Raw genomic sequence first — 18,310 nt, 5'->3', positions numbered from 1 at the left:
ACCTGAAACTCAAGCTCGGACCGGCGTCTGTCTGCATAACTTTTCTGTCGGCTCTGGGCGGTCAATAACCTCTGTCTAACCTGCTGAATCTGCTCTGTCGTCTGAAGCACGATCTATGTACTGCCCATCACTCTCTGTCCCACCTCTCCCCAGTAAATGGGGGTCTGACACCTCCTACCATACAACAGCTCAAAGGGTGGAATACCAATGCTCGAATGATGGCTGTTGTTGTAGGAAAATTCTGCCAAGGGTAAATACGCATCCCAGCTACCCTCGAAATCTAACACACACGCTCGAAGCATGTCCTCCAGCGTCTGAATCGTTCACTCGCTCTGGCCGTCTGTCTGGGGATGATATGCGGTACTAAAATGCAATTTAGTACACAGCTCCTCATGGAATTTCTTCCAGAATCTGGAAGTGAAGCGCGCATCCCGGTCTGAAACAATCGAGATCGGCACCCCATGCCGAGATACTACTTCTCTCACATATATCTCCGCCAACTTCTCCGCTGAAGAACTCTCACTGATGGCAAGGAAGTGAGCGCTCTTCGTCAACCTATCCACAATCAACCAAATTGCATCAACTCCTCTGGCAGTCCTCGGCAATTTGGTGATGAAATCCATAGTGATCTATTCCCACTTCCATTCGGGAACCTCCAATGGCTGCAACTTGCCATGCGGTCTCTGGTGCTCAGCCTTAACCCTGCGGCAGGTCAAGCACCTCTCAACGAACCATGCGACGTCCCTCTTCATACAGGGCCACCAATACTCTTTCCTCAAATCTAAATACATCTTCGTAGCCCCCGGATGGATCGAAAACTTCGACCGGTGAGCCTCTTCCATCAAAGTAATACGCGTACCACCCACGAACGGTACCCAAATCCGACCCTGAAATGTCATAAGCCCTCGTCCATCCGTAACGAACTCTGAAACCAAACCAACGACCCACTCTCTCTTCTGTATCTCTGGTCGCACAGCCTCGGCCTGTGCCCCACGAATAGCATCCAATACTGGAGCTATTACAGTCAATCTCAAACATACATCTCGCAGTGAAGTGCTCTCTACCCTGCGACTCAATGCATCGGCTACCACATTAGCCTTGCCTGGGTGGTACAGGATCTCACAATCATAATCCTTGACCACATCCAACCACCTCCTCTGACGCATATTTAGGTTGGGCTGATCCAGCAATACTTCAAGCTCTTATGGTCCGTGTATATCTTACATCGAACCCCATACAAGTAGTGACGCCAAATCTTGAGGGCGAACACTACCGCCCCCAACTCTAAATCATGCGTGGGATATCTCGCCTCATGAGGCTTCAGCTGCCTCGACGCGTAAGCTATCACATGACCCCTCTGCATCAACACTGCACCCAGCCCCAAAATCGATGCATCGCAATATACTACAAAATCCTCCATCCCTTCCGGGAGAGCTAATACCGGGGCTTCGCACAACCTTTGGCGAAGTGTCTCAAAGGAGGTCTGTTGCGCGGGACCCCATGAGAAAGCAACACCCTTCCGGGTCAATCTGGTGAGCGGCATTGCGATCTTGGAGAAATCCTTAATAAATCTCCGATAATACCCTGCCAACCCAAGGAAGCTCCTGATCTCCGATGGTGACTTCGGCACCTCCCAGCTCATCACTGCCTCGACTTTGGCCGGATCGACCAGAATCCCTTCCTGGTTAACGAGATGTCCTAGGAACTGGACCTCCCGCAACCAGAAATCACATTTGGAGAACTTTGCATAAAGCTTCTCCGATCTCAATACTTCAAGGACTTCCCTCAAATGCTCCTCATGCTGCTCTCTAGATCTCGAATACACTAGAATATCATCGATAAATACGATCACTGACCGATCCAACATCGGTCTGCATACCCTGTTCATGAGATCCATGAATACCGTCGGTGCGTTGGTGAGCCCGAAAGGCATCACCACAAATTCATAACGCCCATATCGCGTCCTAAACGCTGTCTTCTGGACGTCCTCATCCCGCACTCTCACCTGATGGTACCCCGACCTCAGATCGATCTTGGAAAACCAAGATGCTCCCTGCAACTGATCGAATAATTCATCGATCCTCGGTAACGGGTAACGGTTCTTGACCGTCAACTTGTTCAACTCCCGGTAATCAATACACATCCGGTGTGAACCATCCTTCTTCTTGACGAACAGAATAGGTGCTCCTCACGGCGAGCTGCTCGGCCGAATGAATCCCTTCCCCAGCAACTCCTGAAGCTGCGAGGACAACTCTTGCATCTCTGGAGGTGCAAGACGATAAGGCACCTTAGCGATAGGCGCGGCCCCCGGAACCAGATTGATACCAAACTCTACTTGTCTCACAGGAGGTACTCCCGGCAGTTCCTCGGGGAAAACATCCGGAAACTCACGCACCACTGGAACCTCCTCAACTGATCTCGGTCTCTCGGAAACCTCCCGCGTATCCATCACATACGCCACAAAACCTTTACAGCCCTGCTGTAGACACTGCCTCGCCCTAGCGGCCGAACAAAAAGCTGATCCCGAACGGGTACCCTCGCCGTACACCGAAAGAACTCCCCCACTAGGGTCTCGTATAGTCACCAGCTGACGCTCACAGTCGATGACGGCGCCAAATCGGCTCACGCAGTCCATGCCCACAATGACACAGACATCACCCATCGCGATAGGAATCAGATCAATCGGAAAACTCGACCCCGAAAATCTCTAACACACATCCCCGGAGAACCTCCGTGGCACAAATCACTCTCTCGTCAGCTATAGAAACTCTCAGAGGCCGACTCAAAGATTCACGACTAACGCTGATTTGCTGACTAAAAGCCAAAGATACAAAGGACCGACTCGCACCCGAGTCAAATAACACTAAAGCAGGCACAGAGTTCACAAGGAAAGTACCTACGCATATCATAACATAAGCATAACATCTCGACATCAAAATAAATACATGAAATAAAGCATACCTGCCACAACATCGGGTGCAGCGCGGACCTCCTCCGCAGTCAGCTGAAAGGCTCTCCCACGAGCCCTCAGGGCCTCGACCTTCACCGGTCGAGTCTCAGTAGCCCTGGCAGTAAGTGTAGATCCCTGAAGAAGCTGAGGGCACTCGGCCTTCCGATGGCCTGTCTGGTTGCAATGAAAGCAAACCGTAAATCCCTTGGGGCAATCCCTAGCGATGTGCCCCTCCTTGCCACACTTGTAGCAAGCACCAGATCGACATGCCCCCTCATGACCCTTGCCGCACTTTCCGCAAGTGCGGCCCTTCGGACCTCCCGTCCTCGAATCGGCGGACTTAGTCCGCTTGGCTGCCGGCTGAGACTGAGCCGGCCGCCGGTCCACCCGCTGAGACTCGGCCTCCTCCCTGGCCTGGGTCTCCAACTCAATCTCGCGCTTCCTGGCATTCACCTGAAGCTCAGCAAAGGTATGATAGGTGGAGTTTGACACAAACTCCCGGATATCCCTCCTCAAAACACCCAAGTACCGGCTCATCCGAGCCTGCTCTATGGACACCAGCTCGGGGCAGAATATCGCCCTCTCATGAAACTTCCGCGTGATCACCGCAACCGAATCAGTACCCTGCTTGAGGGTCAAGAACTCCTGAACCAATCGTTCCCTCTCCACCGGGGGAACGTACTCGTCTCTGAACATAGATGTAAATCCCTCCCATGTCACTGCTGAAATCTCTGCCAGAGTGAAGTTCGCCGTCACGAACTTCCACCAATCCTTCGCTCCCAGACGGAGCTGGTTCAAAGCGAACCGTACCCTCAGATGCTCCGGACATGAACAAGTGTAGAAGCACCCCTCAATATCAGCGATCCGCCTCATCGCAGCAATCGGATCCTGCGTCCCATCAAACTCAGGTGGCTTCGTGTTGCTGAACTCCCGAAACAGCAACGAGTCACCCCCCTGTGGCCTGGCAGCGGCCACAGCTGTGGTAGCTGCAGCGGCTGCAGCCTCAGTCAATGCGGCGTACCGCTCATCAAAAGTCTCCATCAAGGTGGTCTTAATAGACCCAAACATCTCCGGAATCTCAGCCCGGATCGCTGCAGCCACCTCCTCATGAATCATCTGACGAATCTCCTCGTCACTTCCACCGCTCGTACTCGCTCCGTGGCGTGGTCTAACCATGATGTCTCTGAAATACGACATAAAACTATCAGAGACTCCATCGAGTATAATCGCACTCGATAACGCAACCCTACACAGTCTCCGATATCCAGGGATTCTTACTTGGGTCTCCCACTGACCCGGTGTCTTCGGTAGTACGGGCCCAATACTACCGACCACACCGCATCAGCATTCATCCCAAATCTTCCTCCCCAAACCCCGGATAGTGAGTACTCTACTTTTGATATGCACTATCTATCTGTACGCTATCAAAGCATCTCATATCGGCAAACTTCCCTAGACTAAGGCATCACAAATCAGGCCACTCTAGTCCTATCATGAATACCTAGTCTTCTAGCATGCATAGCAGTTCACATCATATCTTATCTCTTAACTTAACATTGTAAGGTATTTTGGGGATCTTTACCGTTCGGGCGCTGACTGATCGTACACACTGCTTCTTTCTTGTTTACCACAAAATCATTTACAAAAGTTTATGCCTTTATTTTAAAAGTTTTCCTCAAATCCTCGGTTTGAGTTCAGTTACGCCCGAAGGTGTACCCGAATCCCTCAAACCAAGGCTCTGATACCAATTTGTAACAACGTAAATTTTAAAACAAAATTTTCATTTCAAATAAAGTATTTTCATTCAAACAAGGCATAAACATTCCAAGTGTCATGTCAAAATACAAATCATATGAATCCCAAGATCACAAAACATCTATCAGTGTGTACGGATCACACCGGCGCCTTCCCACGGTCCTCGCTAGTACCTGAAACACATACATAACAACTATAAGCATAAATGCTTAGTGAGTTCCCCAAAATACAACTTACGCACATACGCCTTTCCAGGCCCTGACCTTCCGGTCCATGTGTCTCAGGGGACTTCCTTCCCTGCTGGGTAAACCTTCCGGTCCTACCCACGCCAACCGTACGGTCCACAACACAACGCCTTCCGGCCCATAACATAATCGCCTTCCGGCCCATAACATATTGCCTTCCGGCCCACATAAACATACATAGCACGCATAACAATTAACTTATCACATATAGCACATATATCACATATCATATCCGACCTTCCGGTCATACAGTCAAACCCTTCCGGGTACGTATAGTGAGAAGACTCACCTTGCGAATATCGAAAGCTAGCAAATCCCGAAGTCACTCGTGCTCGATCCGCCGAGCTACAATCCTCCTATAACGTCATATGTCCCTAGTTAATACTTTATATCTCTAATGTTGACTATCTCTAAGAAGTCAACACAGGTCAACTCTGGTCAACGGTCAACGGCCAACGGTCAACTTGACCGGACTCGGCGAGTGCTAGGGCGACTCGGCGAGTCTAGACGTCCTCACCAATTCTCTAAGATTCCCTTTCTACTCGTCGAGTATCCCCCTTGACTCGACGAGTTCCTCCTGGAAGAATCGCGAGACCACCCCGACTCAACTCGCCGAGTCTGAAGAACAACTCGGCGAGTCCCAGTTAATCTTCAAGCTACTCGCCGAGTCTGTTCATCGGACTCGGCGAGTCCATGCCATGCAACCGCTCAAACTGCTTCCTAAGGTCAGATCTGCTCCGACAATTCATAGGTCTGGCCTTCCTAGACTGGTTCATCACGTAAAGTCCTCATTTCGGTGCTCATAATACATCCCATGACTCATAATTTACATTTTGACCTAAGGCATAAGGATTCCAATCCAAAACCTCCATTGATTCCCGAAATACTCAGGCATGGGACATTCTGGACTTCCAAGGGTCCCAATAAAAGGTTCCAATCGCTTGGGGGACTAAGGAGACACTCAATCTAGCCACAAAAGGGTCCAATAAACCCTAAATCCATATACACATCAACATAGAAGGGATTAACTCGAAATTATTACCTGAATAATGTTGCTCTGTGTCCTCAACCCTCAGAATGTGGCTTCTCCTGTTGTTCCCTTAACCAAGCCTCCTTCTTCTTGCAAAATAACACTTCCAAGATCAATAATGGTCTTCTTCCTTGCTCCAGGTGCTCGCAATCGGATTAGGGTTTCACTCACAGGACTAGGGTGGACAATGATGGCCATAAGGCCCCTTATATATGTCCCATCCTTGAACGGTTAGGTTTTCGCTAAACAGCGTAGACTCGCCGAGTCTATGCCCCGACTCGTTGAGTCCAGTCGCGAACCCGCGACTAGATCCGCGATCCTACTCGGCGAGTCTGAGCTCCAACTCGCCGAGTCCCCTCTTAAAACACCCAAAATCATAAATATAACAATACCTGGAATTCCGGGCTGTTACATATATTCTTGAAACCGAGATGTGTGAGTTGTATCTTGCGAGTCGGTTGATAATTGATAATATGTAAACGCACCAGTAACTTAGTGTTATAAAACATATTGTTGTGTGTGATTTGGTGAGTAAGTGCAAGCGAGCATTGAGTCAAAGTTTATCCGTTCCTTTTATCCAAAGTAGGATAAAAGCGATATCTATGGGCCCCTCGACGATTTAGTGATGGCACCTAAGCGCTTGGCCAAGTCGGGACTAAATTGATGTGTTCAATTGTAGTCTGTTGTCAGTCGTCATAAATCTGAATTCGGGAAAAAGCACATAGACAGAGAGAATGATTTAGATCCATGTCTCAGTCTATACGACAATATCTAGAATGGAGGAATATATGATCCCTTATCTAAAGGACACGTGTATCTGATAAGATCAGAGTTGACAGCGGCTTTAGAAAGCTACGATTGCAGATCAGGATCTGAAGTCATATGTGGAATAGTTATTAGACTTATCCAAGTGGGAGACTGTTGGATTAGTGTCTAACTCCATAACTATTTTGGTATGTACTTGACCCGATGGTGCATGGTCCTTTTGGGTTGCCTTCACCAAAGCAACAAGATAGGATGAATTATGGAGAGAAATGATTAAATATGATTTATTAATATATTATGAGAATAATATATTAAAGGAGAAATCATATTATTTAATTAATATTAGTCAAGAATTAATAAGAATTAAGTTTGTGGCTAAAAGATATTAATTAAACTTAAGGGACTAGAATTGTAATTATAAGATAATTGCAATTGGGCTATGGATTACCTTATAATATAAGGTTAGACGAATTCTATGGGGAAACCCATTAGAAATCGTGCAAGGGCCTTTAAGGAAGGAGTCCATGGGTTGCTTAGGGCTTAAGCATCCCAATTAGGGTTTCCTTGTTTGATAACCCTAATAGCTTCACTATTTAAAGATCCCTAGAGCACCAAAAACGGGGGCAAGTCATTCCTTAGGGTTTTGGACGACTTTTGGGTGTCTCCTTCTCTTCTCCTCTTCATCCTCTTGCTCTTGGTGTTTGTGAGCCATTAGAGGAGTGACATTTGTGACTCTAAGCTTTCTAAAGTCAATACAAGAAAGGATTTGAGATTGTTATTACTACATAACAATCAAGGTATGATCTAAAGCCTAATTCATATGTTATATTGATTAGATCTAGGGTTTTAAGTCTTGGATTAAAAGCATGTACAATAGAGAAACCTAGATCCAAGCTTTAGGGTTTGCATGAGCACATAGGATGTCTTTTGGCTAAAACCCATCAAAATGGTCTATTACGCGAAAGAAAATGAAAATGTACTTTCCATTAATAAAATGTTTTCAAAAAAATCCTATTAATTAGCTCTAATGTAGAAATTTTTTTTTCTAGATTACCCAAAAAGAATACGAAAAAGTCATTTTTTGAAACTACGATGTTATTAATGAACTTTTTTTGCAAAGTTTAATGCTATTAATGATTTTTTTTCCAGAAAACAATCGTTTAAATGAGCTTCAATATACAAAAAATATAACTTTGCATATCAACTAAAAATAATCCAAAAAAGTGATTTTTTAAGAGTATGATGCTACATATGAACTTTTTTTTTTCAAAGTTTAATATTAAATTCAATTTTTTTTTTCCAAAAAAGGTCATAATATAAGGTTAGAAGAACATATTGTAAAATACTTATCGATCTACATGAGCAAGAATTAAACGTTTCCATCAATACCCAATAAGGTATATAAATCATGTCTCCTTCTGTAATGAATTCCAACGTTCCACAATGTGGAATCCCCTCAGTCGCAGCATTCCATAACTCAAACCACATCCGATAATCAATATGAAGAGTAGCTGCAATAAAAAATAATAATTGTCACCATCTTATACAAATATTAGAGATTATTGGGGTATTAGATAGTGTAATAACTTGCAATTAAATATAATTTTCAAATAAAATTTAGTATGAGAAACTAACCAATGTGATCAAGGGTCAAAGAAGACATTATAACTAAAACATAAACAAAGAACTATTAGGGATGAAACATGAAACTTTAAGGAGAAACATACAAATTTAAACCGTGAAGGATAACAAAAATTGACAAGTATATTTTTTAAGTAATTTAAACCAATATATTTTTAAAGTAATTTAAATCGGGCCGCAAGTTTATCCCAATATTGTTCCCTTAAGCATTTCATCGAACAGGTAGTAGACAGGTAGACCAAACAAAATTTCGAAGTATCCAAATCAAGGTCTCAAATCCTAACACATCAAAAAAAAAAGGAAAAAAAACAAATTTGTGATTTTAACAACCAAAAGCAAAGGATATGACATACATTGTGTATGAGTCTATCGTTTATAATTTGATTGCTCAACTTATTGAACAATTCGTCAAAAGTATGAAAAAAAATGAAGAATCCCATAAAAAGATCTGATTCAAATTTCTAAATAACACAACTGTGACAATTAATTTTTAAACCATAAAATTTGACACCCTCATAACATAAAAAACAAAATATATTTTACTTATGTTCATAAGAACCCAGATGAATTCGACCATTTCTGTTGTTTGTCAACTCCAATTTCGACCTAGAAATCTAAAAAAAATCAAGCAATTTGAGTAACAATCATTTTAATGTTGTCACAACTTTAGCATAAATATCGCTAAATAGTAAAAATATTAGTTATCAAGAAATAAACATATATGAGATGACTAAAAAGTTGTCAAGTGGAATTTGAGTTACTTGTTTTCTTACCTTTATCTGATGTATTTATAATTCCAAGCGTTCGACTACAAATCTAAATCGTTAAGTAAAAATCAAAACAACATGTTTTCCTCCATTTTCTTCTACACTACATAACTTAGGTTACATATATTATGTAAAGAATTGAGGGAGGCGGGGTATTTTTATATCTTATTTTTTGTGAGATTTAATTTTCATTAATAGAATTCCTAATTTAATTCATTTTATTTTTAGTAATATTTAATTGTCATTAATAGAACTCCTAATTTAATTCATTTTATTTTTGGTGAGATTTAAATGTCATTAATGGAATTCTAATTTAAAACGTAATATACGTTTTATAAAATCTATTGACAAAAATAAATGGGTTGATAAAGATGATGTCATCAAATAATCCAAAGGTGGAAAATATATGATTAAAATGCAATCAATGGTCTTGATTTTAGAGATTATAAAGTAACTTAAAGAAATTTTATTAATTGCTTTTTTATTATTAAAATAAAAACTCATCCGAAGACTCAAGAGAGGCGGCTCCTCTTCACTTTCCACTTAGATTTGCCCAATGTGGGGAAGTGGGGATATTGTTTACATTTGTAGGGTTTCATATTTAGAATTCACCATTAAATTGAACTTTTTAAATCAAGAAAAATATTGTGTATATTTTTATTTACAAAATTCGAAATTAAAATCAAAATACTATAGTTATTCTATTTTGCAGCTAAAAATTGATGGCCTCGGTTGATGTTTGTGTAATGGAAAGTCATGTTTTTAATGATTTGAAAATCTTAAACAAAAAGCAATAATGTTTTCAAGTAGTCTTCTTTCCTTATTAAAAAAAAGTCTTGTTTCCCAACTCAAGGACTTTGGCTCAATGAACAAACTGTTCCTCCAATTCCCCAAACTCCAATAACTCGCCACAAACACAATGTTCCAATGACATGAGCCTTATTTTGATGAGAAATTAGGTTAGCCGAATGATTCAACAACGATGAGTTGTTTTCATTGACTCAATGGGTAATGGGTTGGATCAATGATCAAACCACAAAACAGTCTAGTAACAGATAAATCACGAATAACGTTAACAAAAACTGAGTTTCATTCACCATTAAAGAAAAAGTAAACGAGGTTACATATATAAAAATTTCACAACTCTTGTGACAATAGATACAGTTACATTGAATGTGTAGTGTAGATTATATATATGCTACATGAAACATACAAGGAGTTGACCAGCAGATATCTATAGATACATAGATAGATTAGTTGGATTTGGTGAGATTCATACTGAAATCCCAGAGTTTCTTGGCGAGCTCTGCATCTTGAGCATGTTTACTTGCTTTAACCAAGTTGCTGTCTGCAAAATACTCACCACTAACCCCCTCAACTTGTGGGTTCAAGGCGACATAGCATGTAGTTGCAGTTCCCTGTGGGATGTTCTTCAAGATGCGGTTGAATACACCATAGAAAAAAGCTGTAAATACCAACACAAGTTACAGATCATCAATCAATTCAGCATGCATGCATTCATATATGGAAAAACTAAGAGGACTAATTTCTTGTGAAAGACACAATATATATATATATATATATATATATATATATATATATATATATATATATATATATATATATATAGTCAGTATTGGGGGAGTAAATAAGAAATTGGATGTGAAATTAGGGGTTGAGAGATAGATATATTATACCATTGAAACCGCCATTGCGTGCAAGGTTGGTGGCAATAACTCCAGGGTGCACAGCATTTGCAGTTATTTTCACACCTTCTTCCTGAAACCTCCTTGTCAGCTCTTTCGCATGCAATACATTTGCAAGTTTTGATTGCCCATAAGCTGAGAATGCGCTATAGCTGAAAACCATATCATGCATGAATCAGCAAAAAAAAAAAACACACGCGCATTATAAATGAAGGTTTATAGAATATTATAATGAGATGCATCCCATCTTGAAAGGAAAGGAAGGTTTACCTCTTCTCATCATTGATTTTATCGAACCTAATTCCTTCTTTGTATGTCATCATGTGGATCTCTGATGAAAGAATAACGATTCTTCCTTCTTTCCCACTTTCTTTCACAGTCTTTTTCATGGTATCCAACAACAAGTTTGTCAAAAGGAAGTTACCTACAAGTAACAAATTAAACAAATTATTTATGTATGTCCCTTTCTGCATCTAAAACGGCACATATATATATATATATATATATATATATATATATATATATATATATATATATATATATATATATATATATAAAAGTAGTATGGAAACGATGACACATACCAACATGGTTGGTTGCAAATTGCAATTCTATGTTGTCTTTGCTAAGAGAGAAGGGAGGACTCATGATCCCTGCATTCAGACTTTTTAATACAAAAGAAAATTGATAAAATCAGTTCATTTCTAACATCCCCAATTTAATAAATGATCAAACGAATTTGTCTTTGTCTTACATCAAGATGTTCAATGGATACCCCTTTGAACAATACTGTGATGCAAATTGTCGAACGGATTCCTGTGAGCTTTGCGTTGGGGATTTTCTCGACGATGCTTTCTTTCACTTTTTTACCAGATTCCATGTTTCTGACTGGCATAACCACATGCACCCCACGTAAGGCAAGCACATGTGCCGTTTCTAATCCGATGCCACTTGTAGCTCCTGAAAGTCAAATACAACGGGGGGTTTAAGAGGATTTTGAATATTATGTTCATATTCGGTTGCATCAAATTTAGACGATCGATGAGGACATTTAGCTTCATTAGAATATGCAGATAATGGTTTATAAATAATCGTCAGATCACTATCAAATCCCGCTTCAAATTTTAGTAACAAAATTTCAAAACTTTATGATCCCTGTTTTTTATTTCGACTTCTTAATCTTAATGATCAAATAGATCAGGGTTGTAACTTCAACATCAATTAGAATCGTCCAGATATAGACAAACAACTGATAGTGGCATAGATGACAAGTTCATCGACTTCAAGAAGTCAATCGGAAAATAGTTTCCGCAAACAAACACACAAGAAACAAATAGACAAAGATTTGCATCCGACGGAGCAATATTCAATTATTCATCAATCAGAAACAGAGCACACCAACACACACTCAAACATGAATTAAAAGTAAGGTTACCAGTAACAATGGCGGTGAGGCCAGTTCCATCAACTCCTTTAGTAACATCTTCAGCCGTAGAAGAAGCAGCAAATCCAGATTTTCCCGTGAATATTGAAATCCAAGTCATTTTTTAGTGCTTTTTGGGTTAAAAAGAAAAACACCTAGAGGAAGCTTTTGTAGACGGCGATTCAAGTTATGATGAAAACTTGGATTAAAAAAACACCGATAATATAGCATCGCAGATAATCAAAGAAACCCCAGTTAGATGAAGCTTTTGTAGAAGATGATTTCAAGTTGAGATGAAAACTTGGATAAAAACAACACCTATATATAGCGTCCGCAATAAATCAACGAAGAATAGAATAATCAAGGTGATTGAACGCTTAGTCGCTCTTTAAAATTAAAGAATAATGGAAACGTGACCTTCATAGGAAAGTGAGACCAAAAATATTCAACGGTTTGAAATTTAAAAGAATCAACTAAAATCATTTAGCTCAATGACGTTCTACATATTTAAGTGGCGGATCCGGAAAAGATAAATAGGGCTCGAACAAAATTTTTTTAAGGGTTGTACTTAATAAATAATAATAATAATAATAATAATAATAATAATAATAATAATAATAATAACTCGTTCCCGAAGAAAGTTTCCATCACAAAATTGTCACTAAACCGACAAAATTACATTAAATTCATAATTATCAGAATTGTGATAGATTACCGACATATTAGTGATGGATTTCCAACGGATTTTCGAAAAAAAATCACTAAATTTACATTTGACGGAAAAATTGGAGTGGTAGTCCGAGCTACATAGTAGCTCCGCCCCTACATATTGTCATTTTGAGTGCCTATACTTTATAACATCAACCCATGGTATTATTATATTCTAGAACGAATGTAAAAGCTCTCTAATTTACTCATAAATTCCATATTTTGTTCGAGCAATAATTGGACCATCAACCTATGTCTAAGGGTAGATGTGAGGATAGACAAGCACACAACCAATTTGACAAGTTCGAAACCAATAGTTATAAAATGATGGAACTGAAACATGAATAGATCACATTGCTTCTTTAGGTTTTGAAATATGTGTTGGAGCCGCCAAAACCAATTTTGTTACTAGTTTTTTTTTTTATTTGAAAGAGACCAGTTTCGTTACTAGTTACATGGTTTTATTAGTTTATTTTTAAAATTTATCATTACATAAATATAATTCATAAAATATAACTAGTCTATTACAAAGTATGAAGTAAATATAAATATTCCTTGTAAACGATAAAAAAAATTAATCAAATTTCGTTACTAGTTACATGGTTTTATTAGTTTATTTTTAAAATTTATCATTACATAAATATAATTCATAAAATATAACTAGTCTATTACAAAGTATGAAGTAAATATAAATATTCCTTGTAAACGATAAAAAAAATTAATCATTTGACAAGAACTAAGTTTCTAATCATTACAAAAATTAAAGTGACAATAAAAAGTATTTGGAGGTTCTTAACGCATTCAAGATGCAACAAATTATTGAGATATGAGCATGATTTTCCCTTTGACCTCATTGCCATTGCAAACACTTAGTTGGGACAACTGCAGAGTAGATTTGAGGGAAATTATAGAGCAGTTGTGGTATCTTGGTAGAGTAATTGTAGTTATTGTGTAATGCTTGTTTTTCAAAGTGTATATTTGGTAATGTTAAAGAAATAACATAATAGGGTACTTAGGAGAACCTAGTTTGCGGCACATGCATAGGAAGGATGTGGCGCGTGCCACGTCATAAGTCGCACGACGCGACCAAGTGTAGGTCGATATGCGACGCTGCAAAGAGCCCTTACCCTAATTCTTGGGATTTAAGCCCTATATAAGGACACCAACTTCTAGGGTTGGTCATTTCTCCAACTTCATTTTCCATAGAAAACCCTAAAGTGAAAACCTAACTCTATTTCCTCTTTCCTTATGTCTTTTGGTGCTTTTGGTGATTTCCAAGTTCCTTGGTGTTTAGTGAAGCAAGATCCAGAGGCTTCCTACCTTCTAGTTGCATTCTCAAGCTCTTTAAGTGATCAAATCTCAAGCTTTATGTGTTTTGCTTCATAGATCTAGCATTTTAGGTGCAATTGTTCCCTTTTTGTTATATTTCTTTGGAGTTTAGAGAGCTCTATGTCCTAAAGGTTGCTTAGAGCTTCTCTAACCACATAACACCAAAATAGTGATTGTTTAATACCAGAATTATGATTCAACTACAACCAACCTCTAAAATGATGTTTTTTAGAGGTCTCTATATCTGACCTTCATATTTGGTGCTAAAAATGAGCCAACACAAAAATGATTTTAAATTTGAGGGTTGGATGGAGGATTCTTGGCCTCCAAAAAAAAAGTGGTGATAAATGGTGGAAAGTTGGACTTGCTCTTATGAGTGTTTTCTAGACCTAATTGAAATGAGTGTGTGTTTACCTTTCCTTTTAAGTCATGCATCAAGATTTGACCATTTTGGCTTCTTTAGATCTAGGGTTCTATGAAAAGTTTGTTATAGGGATGCAAATGGATAAAGATGGAAACTTTTTCCAATAAGTCCATGTTTTGAGGAATTATGGAAAAGATGAACCTTAGTCTTAAGGGATTAAGTGCTTAATAAGAAATTAACTCTACCTCGAAAAGCGCAATGCAACCATTGAAGGGTCATGACGTGAGGTTGGATTTAGATTGGTGACTAATTTATCGTATAGTGATCGAGACGCGGATAAGATCAAGTTTGCGACGCGATTGGCTCGTTAACCATTGACTATTGATTTTGACAGTTGATCATTGACTTTTGACCAATTTGACTTTTGGTCAAACGTGGATAGCTTTAAGTATTTGATTGACGTCTGGTTTCAGATTAGTGTTAGGTGGTTTGTTTAGTTGTTACGTTCTTGTTGGGTCAAAAATATGGTTTATACTTTACTTTTCTAGGAAAATGTATTTTTGTGTCTTGGACCGTAAACAACTTGGTGTTTACGGCCGTAAACCCATTTACGGCCCATGTTATCCGGCCCATATTCTCTAAGTATAAATATAGGTGTTAGGGTGAGGAGTAGGATTGATGAACGTCAGAAAAGAGTTTACGGCCAGAGAGAGAATTTGTGTGTGAATCTTTTGTATCTGAAACTTTAATTCTAATCAAATATACAGAGATTCATATTATTCTTCTTCTCCTTCTCTTCTATTTTATCTGACATCATCCGTTTGATTGGGATTCGCACCAACAAACGGATCTGATTGATACACAGGCAGATTAGGGATTTACAATTGGTATCAGAGCCAAGTTGTATCAGTCAATTTTGTCAGATTTGGGGCATTATTTGATATTATTTTCGAAATATTTTTGCGTTTTTGGATAGATCTCGCAAAAATAAGGGGGGTTTGTTCTTCGTGTTTTTCATAAAAAAAGGGTTTTTAATCGAGTTTTGGAGCTTCAAAGTCGAAAAAATAGGTGTTTTTTGTCGGAGTTTGCGGCCGGCGGCTAGGGTTTCAGAGTTCACGGCCGGAGTTTACGGCCGGAAATTGTTCACGGTCACCGGAGGTTCACGACCTCGGTTTGCAGTTCGAGGAGTTCACGGCCGGTCCGAGATTGCGGTCTTCGGTTTACGGGCTCACACCTCGGCCTCGCAAGAAGCAGTCTTCGCAGCGTCTATTAAAAAAAGAAGAAAGGGGCGGACGGTTCATTACCTCTGTGCCTTACCAACTCAGCTAGGCCACTTGATGATTCAACTCTTCTGATTTTTATTCAAATAGACTCCTTCTCGCTTCCAACTTTCGAATTTTGACACTTTTAACCCAAAAAACTCAATTTCTTTTAATTTTAAATTCCTTTTTCATCCAAAATCAATAAATTAAATTAAATTAAAATTAATAAATAAAATTATATTTTAATTTTTGACTTTTATTTTTTTTAACTTTTGACCTTAAATTTTGACTTTCACTTTCAAGTTTGACCTTTGACTTTTTCGTTTAACTTTAAAATTTTCAAATTTAGCTTTTCGGTTTGACTTTTAAGTTTGACTTTTGAGTTTTACTTTTTAAATTTGACTTTTAAGGTTGATTTTTGAGGTTTATAATCAAAGGAAACTTTTAAATTTAAGTTTGACTTGTAAGTTCTAGTTGTGCTTTTAATAGTTTTTGAAGTTTACGAGGGAATTAAAAACATGAAAGAGAGTCGTCAAGAGATGTTAAGACAAAATTTCAACATTTTCTATTATATCCTTGGAGAAACCCTCGAAACTCAGTTGCAGCGATTTACTACACTCACTACTGAGATGAATATAGCTGGGATCTTCTTGTCTAAGTTTGAGATTAACAAAAAGCTATTGAATTCACTTCCGAAATCGTGGGATATGAACGTGGCTATCATCAAGAAGAAAAAAGATCTCAATCATCTTAGTCTTGCTGATGTAATTCAAGAACTTGATGCTTTGAAGTGTAGAGAAACAATGAGTTCTGAAAAAATTTCGGTCACTGAAGTTACATGTACTCCAGCTTGTGAAGCTACAATTAAATTTCTTCAGGAACAAACTGATTTATTAAAAAGAGAAGTTGAGGACCTGAGATATGAAGGATATCAACTCAGTAAAGGACAGAAACCCCTGAAGGCTAAATTAGAAGCAAAAACCAAGGACTTTAGGATGCTTCAGGAAGAGTATAGCAACAAGTGTGAAAATTATGATTATATTAACAGACAACTTGCTGTTGTAACTGAAGAACTTGACGCTTTAAAAATTAAGTGTGGAAAAACAGATGTCGGTTTCAAAAATTATACTGCGTCAAGTCAGACAATTGAGTCCTTATATGAAACCCAATTAAAATTCAAAGAAAATCAAAACAAGGGTCTAGGGTATGATAGTGTACCTCCTCCTTATAATCATAACTACATCCATCCCTATGACACAGGACGAAACTGACAGGGAGCCACATCTTCGATATGGCAAATGAGTTGGATTTGTGTCAGGAGGCATTCAAGTTGAAAATACTAATGCTTCTACTTTATGTGCAGGTAAAGTAGCAGAAGATGAGAACAAGGAGAGCACTACTGAACAAACCAACATCTCCTTGAACTCTGAATTTGTTGCTTCGAACTCAACTGCTTCTGATCAACCTGCCGTTGAGAAATACAGGCCACTAATTCCAACGCAACAGAGTTCTTGTGGTAAGTGTGCATGTGGGAACAACAAGAGACAAGGAAAGGATACGCCACCAGGGGCAGGAAGAAACAATTTCCTAGTGAAGAAAAATACTTGTTTTCATTATGGAACACCTAGTCACATTGCCCGAAATTGTCCAAATCGCGCATACGTTCCTTACTATGCACAAGGCTGGCAGAACGCGCCAAGAAGGAGTCACTTCAAAAGAAACCCCTCAAGGTCACGTTCAGACAATGCCGACTGGAATGCCATGAAGACCAAGAATTCAACTCCCAAGGCCAAGAATCAAACCTCAAAGGACAAGAATCAAAATCCCAAGGGCAAGAAGGGAATGTCGGCCAAGAAGTCCAATCCAAGAGATGCTTCTGTGAAGCCAAAATCAAAGTCATCTCAACGGCCGACATCAAGATCAAAAGCAAGTACCGAGCCACCCATCGGATCGAAAAAGAAATGGGTTAAACCTAACTATCAATGGGTTCCAAATGCTCACTCTCCCAAATCTACTAATGACTCTAATATTTCTACATCTTTTGTTTGTGATAAACAGGACATGTCATGGGAGAAAGTATCTTGCGTTGATGACAAAGGTCAACCCAGTTTCAAAATGGACTGGGTTCTAAAGACCAACTGATCCTGCTCTGTGTCGGAGCAGCTATGGAGGCATATCATCAGACTTCGGTTTGTTGGTAGTGGCTATTCCTGACACTTGATAGGGGACATCTCTCAACTGTACAACATTCAAACATTTGTTTGAGAGAGAAGAAAGGAAGTGATCACTCACGGGGTTTGTGCTTAATGACATGAAGAATTTTCGGATCTGTTCTGAGATTATGCGTGCTGTTCTCAGACCTTCT

At 39.4% G+C, this 18,310-nt stretch overlaps 1 pseudogene; it reads right to left on the bottom strand.

The window, feature by feature from the left end:
• Window positions 1-10,225: 10,225 nt before the first annotated feature.
• LOC111920848 (short-chain dehydrogenase TIC 32, chloroplastic-like) lies at window positions 10,226-12,577 on the bottom strand (annotated as a pseudogene).
• Window positions 12,578-18,310: the final 5,733 nt, after the last annotated feature.

Source organism: Lactuca sativa, chromosome 3, assembly GCF_002870075.4.
Source record: "Lactuca sativa cultivar Salinas chromosome 3, Lsat_Salinas_v11, whole genome shotgun sequence".
NCBI classification, from domain to species: domain Eukaryota; kingdom Viridiplantae; phylum Streptophyta; class Magnoliopsida; order Asterales; family Asteraceae; genus Lactuca; species Lactuca sativa.
The sequence above is the reverse complement of the archived record's forward strand: the minus strand, read 5'-3'. Positions and strand labels throughout refer to the sequence as shown.